This window comes from Triticum aestivum, chromosome 2A (assembly GCF_018294505.1).
Source record: "Triticum aestivum cultivar Chinese Spring chromosome 2A, IWGSC CS RefSeq v2.1, whole genome shotgun sequence".
NCBI lineage: Eukaryota > Viridiplantae > Streptophyta > Magnoliopsida > Poales > Poaceae > Triticum > Triticum aestivum.
In genome coordinates, this window is record NC_057797.1 from 182,773,503 (window position 1) to 182,782,576 (window position 9,074).

Sequence of the window (9,074 nt, forward strand, 5' to 3'; positions counted from 1 at the left end):
TGCGTTGCACCGGGAGAAACAAATCCTTGCTCATCTAATCTATGATTCCACTTCTCTTGCTTGCCACCATTGTCGATGGTGGTTATGTTGTCCACCTATCCACGACCTGTAATGATCGTAGGTGCCATTTTTGTCTCATCTTTTATTTTCAAGAAAAACGTGATAAAAAACTTTAAAAAGAGTACATCTTAAAATAAAATTAGAAAGAAAATGGCCGGAACTAAAAATCACTACAGAACCAACTATATTAAACTGCATTTGACATACTGCCATAGAATATTTCATCATTATGCATATACTTTGGGATGATAAATTTGTCAAAATGGAAAGGTGACGAGGAGAATATCAGGCGAGCGTGGGAATTAATAAAATAAACCAAAGTGTAAAAATCATCCCAGCTTTTAGTAACAAAATGAGTGGCACATATTATTACTGAAATTTCTGTGCAGATCAAAAAGAGCAATCCGCTTTACTAACAACTTTCACTTAGCACAGTTTTTCAACTTGTAATGTAATGTAATCATGTATCCTGAAGGAATGGCTTCAAAATCAGAAATAGCTAGCACGGACCCGAAATCATCCTAATAGGTACATCTGACCGTGATTTGTGTTCCAGCGAAACAAAACCAGCCCTTAGCTAGACAATCTAGAAACACGAACCAGCGTTTGACAGTCATACTAAAATACAACATTCATTATACCCCATTCTGCTACTGCCTGTGCTGCCGCTGTGCATGCTTCTATGTTTCGTGCACTGAAGAGCAATGAGTATGACAGGGCGGCGGAAGGAATCATCTACAGGGACCTTCGTATCTTCCTTAGCACAGATTTCAATTCTGTAGCAGTGGAATTTGGTCCCCGTTAATGTAATAAGGTAGCACACGCCCTAGCGCCTTTCGGTGCGCATGAGCCAAGCTCTTTTGCCTTGAGGACGAACGGGACTTTGTATGTGTCTATGCACCTGGCGATCCAGCCAAGCTTGCAAGTTAATGGAATCACAGTGTTCCAGTTCAAAAAAATCTAGAAACACAGTTATTCTATAAAGTTTTTCTTATCTCCCGTAGTTCACATGAAACAACACAATTGCACTGAATGGTGAAAATATAATCTACTAACAATGGAATCTGCAAAAGCTTCTTTTATACATCAAGAGTTGTCATTTAAAGGATAAAGATGGCTCCTGGGTGGCTACAATATGACGAGGAAATGATTTGTACTTTTATTTCGTAATGCAAAGAAGAAAATATTCTAGTTTATGACAGATACAAATATAGTTATTTTTTCACTTATTGCTTAGGCATTCGTTACATCCATTCATCCCAGGTACCTAATAACATATTAGGTTACTTATATAAGTTACACTAACATATCTACCGAGTCATCAAACTTTCATGAAAAAATGCAAGAAGATTGACCTCTAATTGTTTGCAGGCTTTCATCATATATATGATTTAAAATTATGTGTGCAGTAATGAGATAGAAATGAAAGAGATACCAACATACATTTCCTGAATAAATTAGCATGATTACCTGGCAAGATCACAAATTGTGTTGCTGAAATTTCAGGACAACATGGAAAAGAGAGGGGATACGAGAAGAGAACTGCCAAATAAAAAGCCAAAGAAGCTCATCTCATCGCCATATGCCACCTGTTTTTTGTCTTGGGAAGAATGGATGAAACAAACTAATACCCAGAATGAAATTTACCTTTAGCCATGATGGATTATTTTGATAACCTAGCACCATGAGACAGTATCATTTTGGAATAGATCTTTGAACCAGTGATTGGTTTGAACTACAAAACAAACGTTGACTTCCTCCGAATTCTGAAGTGAAAAGCAAACTTATTGTTCCAGGTACACCTAGCTAGCTAGCGCCTTGTTGCCGCAGTAGCAGTCGCCACAGCTTCCTCCGCTGTGAACCACTGATGCAGCCTGTTGTAGAAATTTGTAAAATAAATTACCACTTGAAGAACTCTGCAAGTAGCAAAATCATATTGTAAGTACTCAAAAGTACATTTTCTATGCATGTCTGATAGCTGCTGAAAATGGAATTGGAAGGGAAAAAGGGGCACTCTAATCTCCATGTTTTTTCCTTGAAGTCAGGTCAGTCTACACCTTAGCAACACAAATTTAGATCTGCTAGTATTGTTGTAGACATGTACGCAGCTGAAACACTGGGCAGTGTTTCAGGAATCTGTACAATAACGTCAAAGGGAAGGTAATTTAAGATGGCATCCAATTAATTCAGTAGTGCTGAAAAATCTAATTAGTTCAGGAAGACAACAGAACTTTAAAGATAAGTACATGTATAGTTCAACATTAAGAGATGAGCAAGTAGAAACAAACTGGCACTTCGAACTGAATATTAACAGGGACAAAACTCTGACTGAACTTGTTCAACTTTTTTAGCAATTCCATGAATGCAGAACCAGGGCAACATTGTTCAAACAGTTTTGGTTAAAACATTTTTTTCAAACAGTCAATAATTTCAGCTTGTAAATCCCCAAAATTTCTCCAAAAGAAAACATAATAAGTAAACATGAACATGCTCTTACTTGTGGTTCCAACATCAAGAAATAAAGATTAGGCGCGTATTGGCCGCGTCTCTGTCGGGCATCGTGGCCTCGTATTGGATATCTTTGCTTCTGTACTTTCAATCTGCCGGGTGTCCAAGCGCTTACTGGATGTCATTTGTGTGTGTATTTGAGCATAAAAAAAATAAGTCAATGGTCCATCATTTTTAAAGGAGAAGAACAATTATTCTATCGAAGAACATCAGCACATAATTCAACTTGATGTCAACTCCACATGTCCTGGACACCAAATCCATTTTAAGTACACATAATTAAAAGCTGCAAATAGTTCTATAGTCCTACTAAAAAGCAAGTTGGAAACTATTATTAGCGAAATATTTGAGCGCCTACTCAATGTTTATATCCAAAATTGAAGTATCCAGTTTGTTAGACAAAAAATATGCAAGCAACATGATGAACAACTCTCCATAACTTAATTTTCCTAGATACATTGGACTGTACAACATGTTCACTTTTGAAAAGAAATTACACCAGGCCTGAATGCCTGATACACCAAAGAAAAACTTGAAAAAAATGAAGTTCAACTCCTCATAAGCATAACATCAAACATGTTGTGGGCGTAATATCCAGAGCAGAGGGACACACTTATTTGGGAAATACGCAGTTGCCGATCCATGAGAGAGAGATAGAGACAAAGAGAAAGAGATAGATCCTGATGGAGAGGAACAGCAACATCAGCCCGTGACCATCACTACAGGGAGAGAGATGAGAGGCAGCTCCTGCGATTCGAGGCGATTGTGTAGGAGGCAATGGGCAGGGGGAGGCCAAGTGGTGCGTGGCTGTGGTGGAAAGCCTACCGGCGTAGGCAGGCTGGGCGAAGAGCTGGGCAGGTGGCTCCGCACGACGGCGGCCGACGAGCAGGTGCTGAAGCGGGCGGTGGTGCTGAATGGATGGGAGCAGGTGGTGTATTGGAGGACGGGGTCACGGGTTTTTCTTTTCTTTTTGGATCAACCTTCCTAAACTGGAGCTCGGACTGGCCGCACCCATGGCAGTTTGCCATGGCTGCCGGCGCCGCTCGCCGGACCACCGAGGTAGGAGACGCGCGAGTGGACAGCTAGGTGGGACGTGGCCGCGCGTGGGCAGTGCATCGGGAGGAGCAGGTGGTCTGCGGCGCGGCGAGGGGAGCTCGGGGCATTGGAGGACGATGAAGGGAGGGGGATGAAGAGGGCGGGCCTGAGCAGGCAACAGAGACATTGACAGTGCTCGGGGCGGAGTAGCACCCGGCGGCGGGCGGCCATGCGGCCTGAATTGGGGATCATGGGTGGCTGGTGGGGATAGGCGATGGCATGTGGAAAACGAGTCGGTACGTTTACACCAGGATTGCGGGTTTATTTTCATAAAACTCAAGGGGTTTCTGTAAATTTGTTGACGGTGAACCCGGAGACCCAATCCGTGCTTTATTATTAGGAAGAGATTACTAGCAAAAGAGCCCGTGCGTTGCACCGGGCGAAAAAAGGAGCACCACCTACTTCATGTGTCATTGTGCATCATTTTTTATATCCAATTTTAATAAATATCGATGAAAAGTTGAATGTGAAAATTTCCTAATTTTTAATAAAAGTTGACACTTAAATAAAACTTGGAACACTTTCTCAAGAACAGTTAATGTTTTTTATGAAATTGGAACATTTCTCTGAAAAAGAACATTTTTAATAGATGTTTTGCTTAAAAGAACGTTCTTCAGGAATAGAAATGTTTTGTTTTTTGAGGGGTAAGAACATTTCTCTCAAAAATATATATTTCAGAATGTTTTGTTTTTTGAAAAAATAAATTTTATTTTCAATTTTTCTTTGCACTATTTGGGCTTGGCCCAAACATAAGGACTTGGCCTACACAAACAAGAAGACACCATCGTTGCTAGACGAACTGCACGCACTATCTCTATGCACGTTCCCCATTTCACTATCCCTAGTAAATGTTGCCGCCAGGCCGGCGTATCGCGCGCTGCTCTCCACTGGCATAGATCGCCGATTTCTTCTGTGGCGAATCCCCGGCGACGCCTTGCCATGTTGCCTCGTCGTTCTAGATCGACGCGGTCTGTTCGGGTCTCTGGTTTGGCGTCGACCTGGACGAGGTTCTGCCTCTTTGTGTGATGCAATGCTCGGCCTGGATTGAGCAAAAAAATACTTGTGCGTTGCAACGATTAAACAAATCCTTACACACATTTAGCACTATATTGTGCTATCACTTCTCTTTTTCATCATCGGGGGCCATTTTGTCCACCTATTCACAATAAACGTGATCAAGCTCAACCGTCCATGTCGTCTAGAGTCGAAACAATGGTCCATCTTCAACTGCGACACCACGCACACACGTCATCCAACACAGTACGGCGTAGCCGAACTGGAGCAAGTCCACACCCACCCACATGCATCGCCAGAGAAGTACATCGCCTTGGGCATGGTGGTCATCGAGGCATTCTTGCCGTCCGAGCACACTGGCCCTGATCAATTCTGTCGGCGAGAATTCTACTAAAATCAATAGAAAGGATAGCTGGATGAATTGTTTTGTTGGAAATTAAACACGCTCCAACCAGAAAAGATAGGTCAGCTAATAGCTAGCTTTGTGGTACGTTGCAACTTGCAAGCTATCGTACTGAAAAAATGAATATATTCTGAAATCTGCATCCACGGGGGAGATAAAACTTGCTAACCAGCACAACACATCATTTTTTATGACTAAAGGGCCAGCAACCAAGGAGGAACAATCTTGTTTGTGCTTAATGATGGTTCCTGAACTTCATGGAGCAAATTGACGAGGTGTTGATTGCTGGATTTGGTCTAAAGAGGCACGCCGTGGGAGATATCCCTGGTGTCCAGGTTCAAGGTTGTCATGGTATCTGGTGTCAGGTTCAGGCAACCATCATTAGGCACAAACAAGATTGTTCCTCCTCAGTTGTTTGCTTTCTCTTAACAGTTGTCAGCAATCTTTGCCATGTGGTTGGGGTTGTAGTACATGCCTAGACGCAGGGTGTGAAGCACCTCCCTGTTTGGATGCTCCTGGTCAGAATGAATGGTAAACATAGTTTACGCTGTAAATAAGACTGAACAAGGATCAAACAATATTTTCTCATTTTGATGAAGCGCTAAGGGATATAAATTCTGGGCACCATAATTTCTTTCCTTATTTGATTTACCATTCATCTTTAAACATGATAAATTTGACGTTATAGTAAAAATAAAGCATAGTATAAATTGCAAACTTGTAATGGGAAGAAAAATAAAAAAGTTTCTTCAGTTTTTGGACAACTTTCTCACATTTCCTCTGGACCTTGCTATCTAATATTTTATTTCAAGTACAAATCAGACACATGAAACATCATGCAGTTCATTCACAAATTTTACTTCAGAAATTATTTGAAAATAAATTGTGCCTCTCGGCTGATGCAAAAAGTGAAATGTCTGAAAATATAACTTCATAGATTATAGTGTCAATATAAAAATTACATCCCAATAACTTTTTGAAACACATAACAGTACCAGAAAAATCAGATTCTTCTAGGAAGGTGATATTCGTGCCCTTCTTGCGCCCCAGCTTCACATCGACCGTCGAGATCTCCTCCACCGTGATCGTGTTTCTACACATAGCCGCCATGAGCAAGTAGCGTTTAGTGTTTAATTTAGCTACCAAAATAAGTTTCTTATTTTATTAAAGACATGCATCAAAATTGACAGTAAATAATCCAGAGACCGAGCAGGCTAAAATAAGAACCGTCCAAATCAATAAGACACGGCTGAACTATTTGATTGAAGTAACAAAGAATTGCAGTGCAAATAATCTAGCTTTAGGATAGATCATGAACAATGGTGACTGCCGCTGCAGTCTACTAAAGAAATCAAACAGACCCAACCGGTCAACTACAAATTTCTCAGGATTAATCTTTGGAACACATGTACCTCATACTGAGGTTAAATAATTCAGAATGATTGAGTGAGCTAAAATCTGAAGACGGCTTAAGATTGCTGAAAACTGCTCAAATCAATAATACAACTAAATTGTCAGATGGAACCAAAAGGAAATTGTATTTGTCAAGTTTAATCTGGACCAACTAAGACAGTCTTCAATATTCAAGAAAGTAACGGATCTTGATTCTTAATCAGCGATAACAAATGACCACATGCATACAACAGAGGGAAGGAGAAGATACTCACATGTGTACCCACTTGAATTTCCTATAAGTAAGAAAGGGTAGGGAACATAATTATAGTAGAAGGATTCAAATGGATGAACTGAGCGGTGAAATCTTCCTGGTTATTATCAATCACAACATCGACCAGAATAGGCGGCGAGGTTGAGACTCAGGGGGGTTGGGAGCAGCAGGGCGGCAGGGCTGGTTTCTTGGACGGGCCGTCGGTGTGGCTGTCGAGGAGTAGAGGCCATATCTTAGAACCTGTGAAGGACAGAGAGCTAGCGAGGAGATGAAGGCGAGATGAATCGGCCGCTCACTGCTACCAAGTCGCCGCCGTCGCCTACCTGTACTCGGAGGCGCCGCCGCCGGCGGCTGACTGCTCTCTCCTTGTCAACCCCCCTCCTCCTCTCTCGGTTAGGCGTCTAGATAAGGCTGGGCGAGGGAGGGAGCGGCGAGGATGGTGGTGGTAGATGGCGGCAGCAGCGAGGGGAGGGGGGTCCGACCTGCCACCGGCCGCCTCCGGTGCGAGGCGAGGCGAGTCGGGCGGAGGGTTGGCCTGCCTCCGGACGCCTCCGGTGCGAGGCGAGGCTAGTTGGGCGCGGGGTGGCCTGCCGCCGGTGAGGCGAAGCCGTCGGGGAGATGCAGGTAGGCGTGCGTGTGCGAGAGGATGCGGGCGACCCTTTTTTTTCACGGGAACCGTTATTTTACTTAGGGATGTGACTGCGGGTTAATTCCTAAAAAGCACAGGGATCTTTATGCAAAAACACTGCGACGGTGAATCCGGAGACCCAATCCGTGCTTTATTATTAGGGAGAGATTATTATTATATATATATATATACATATATATATATACTAGGAAACATGCCCGTGCGTTGCTACGGGTTGGATGGCCAGTGGTTGGAGAGAGATGGGTGCACGGAGGACTTCCACCGGGTGCATTTTTCTTGACTTTAAAGCACATTCTTCAAGAGTTCAGTTACTAATTCAAATGATTTTGAAGTAAAAGAACACATGATGTCTTTCATCTGACTTCAATATGACGTTTTCTCACAAGTAAATGAAGTATCGTACTGATAATAAAAAAAATCATACACACGACAATTATGTTGAGTTACTGATATCATATAGTAAAAATGGTGTATACTTCGCTTAACGTCCAACCATGTTGTGTATGTGCATGCTAATCGTGAAGTCCTAATTCATGTACTATTCTGTTCTGTGGTTTATATGCAGGTTCTCCATCACACTTGAATTTTTGTTTAGTGTGTTGCGTCTCAATTCACGGTTAGCTGTAATTTGTTCTATTCTAGCTTTCTTTTTTTATTCTGGTTGCATATTTGTCTATTTCTGCCTTTCCCGCGCACCTTTTTATCTTCTGTGTTGACTTCATGTTTGAATATTTCTTCGTCCCTTGTGTGTATTTTTTGCAACTGGGGCCAATATTTAATTCTTTTTTGAAATGATAGGCTTTACGACGGTTTTTCAGTTTTTTCTATTTATCTTCATTGGTCATTTGTGCATACTGCTCTCTATCTTTTTTTCTTTTTTGTTTCTTAGCATCCATGACTCGAGATTGCCATCAAAATTGCTTGCCTGCATGTATACTGTATGAATCTGGTGTTGATTAAAAGCTAATATAAATTTTGCATCATAAATAGAGTATATGTAGCGACTTATAAATAAATTTAATTACGCTAGACATAAGTATAATAATATATGTGTTGTTTGCGTGCTAGAGTATCATGTTTTTTGAAGTAATTTAGAAAGCGGAAAAATGATATTAAAGTAAGAGCATTGCTATATACACCATGTTTTTTGTCCGACAAATTTCAGTACGATGTTGTAGATCAGTCTATTAATGCCTAGTGACAAAGCATATACCACACCAGCAGATTAAGTATTGTATTGACATTAGACAGTAAAAATATCATATATATATATATATATATATATACAACACTTTCAAAATAATTTTATCTGGATGCAATTGTTCTTTTTTCTCCATAGCATCAATTTTGGGTCAAAAGGATGTTTAAGGTGTTTGCCATGTTCCTCCATACCACACCTTCAACGTGACCATCTTTAGGGACATCAAACATTGTATCTTCTTTCTGATTCGGAACAACAGCTTTAACTTTATTGAGAACAACTAAACACTCCGTGGCCATAACATGTAAATGCCTATGTTTTGACATTGATGATTTATTATGCACTCGTATAAATCGAGATCAGCCGTGGCCATAACACGTAAATGCCTATGTTTTGACATCGAGATCAGCAGCCCCCGAAGATAATTTATGTATTTATTTCATTGGACGTCTAGACATATATGTTTGTGCCGTATGTG

General features: G+C 41.2%; 2 long non-coding RNA genes across 9 annotated transcripts; both read right to left on the reverse strand.

Moving 5' to 3' along the window:
• Positions 1-542: 542 nt before the first annotated feature.
• LOC123188242 (uncharacterized) lies at positions 543-3,876 on the reverse strand. 2 transcript variants are annotated; one of them, XR_006494409.1, is made up of 3 exons: positions 2,558-3,872; positions 1,531-2,196; positions 543-961 (listed from the first exon to the last, which is right to left on the reverse strand). It is a non-coding gene; the product is annotated as an uncharacterized lncRNA (long non-coding RNA). The 2 variants fall into 2 exon arrangements; XR_006494408.1 differs by having other exon boundaries at positions 543-2,196; positions 2,558-3,876.
• A 931-nt stretch (positions 3,877-4,807) lies between these two features.
• On the reverse strand, positions 4,808-7,453 carry LOC123185118 (uncharacterized). 7 transcript variants are annotated; one of them, XR_006493194.1, is made up of 4 exons: positions 7,070-7,453; positions 6,748-6,955; positions 6,076-6,173; positions 4,808-5,581 (listed from the first exon to the last, which is right to left on the reverse strand). It is a non-coding gene; the product is annotated as an uncharacterized lncRNA (long non-coding RNA). The 7 variants fall into 7 exon arrangements; XR_006493188.1 differs by having other exon boundaries at positions 4,808-5,595; XR_006493190.1 differs by having other exon boundaries at positions 4,808-5,627.
• Between the last annotated feature and the right edge of the window lie 1,621 nt (positions 7,454-9,074).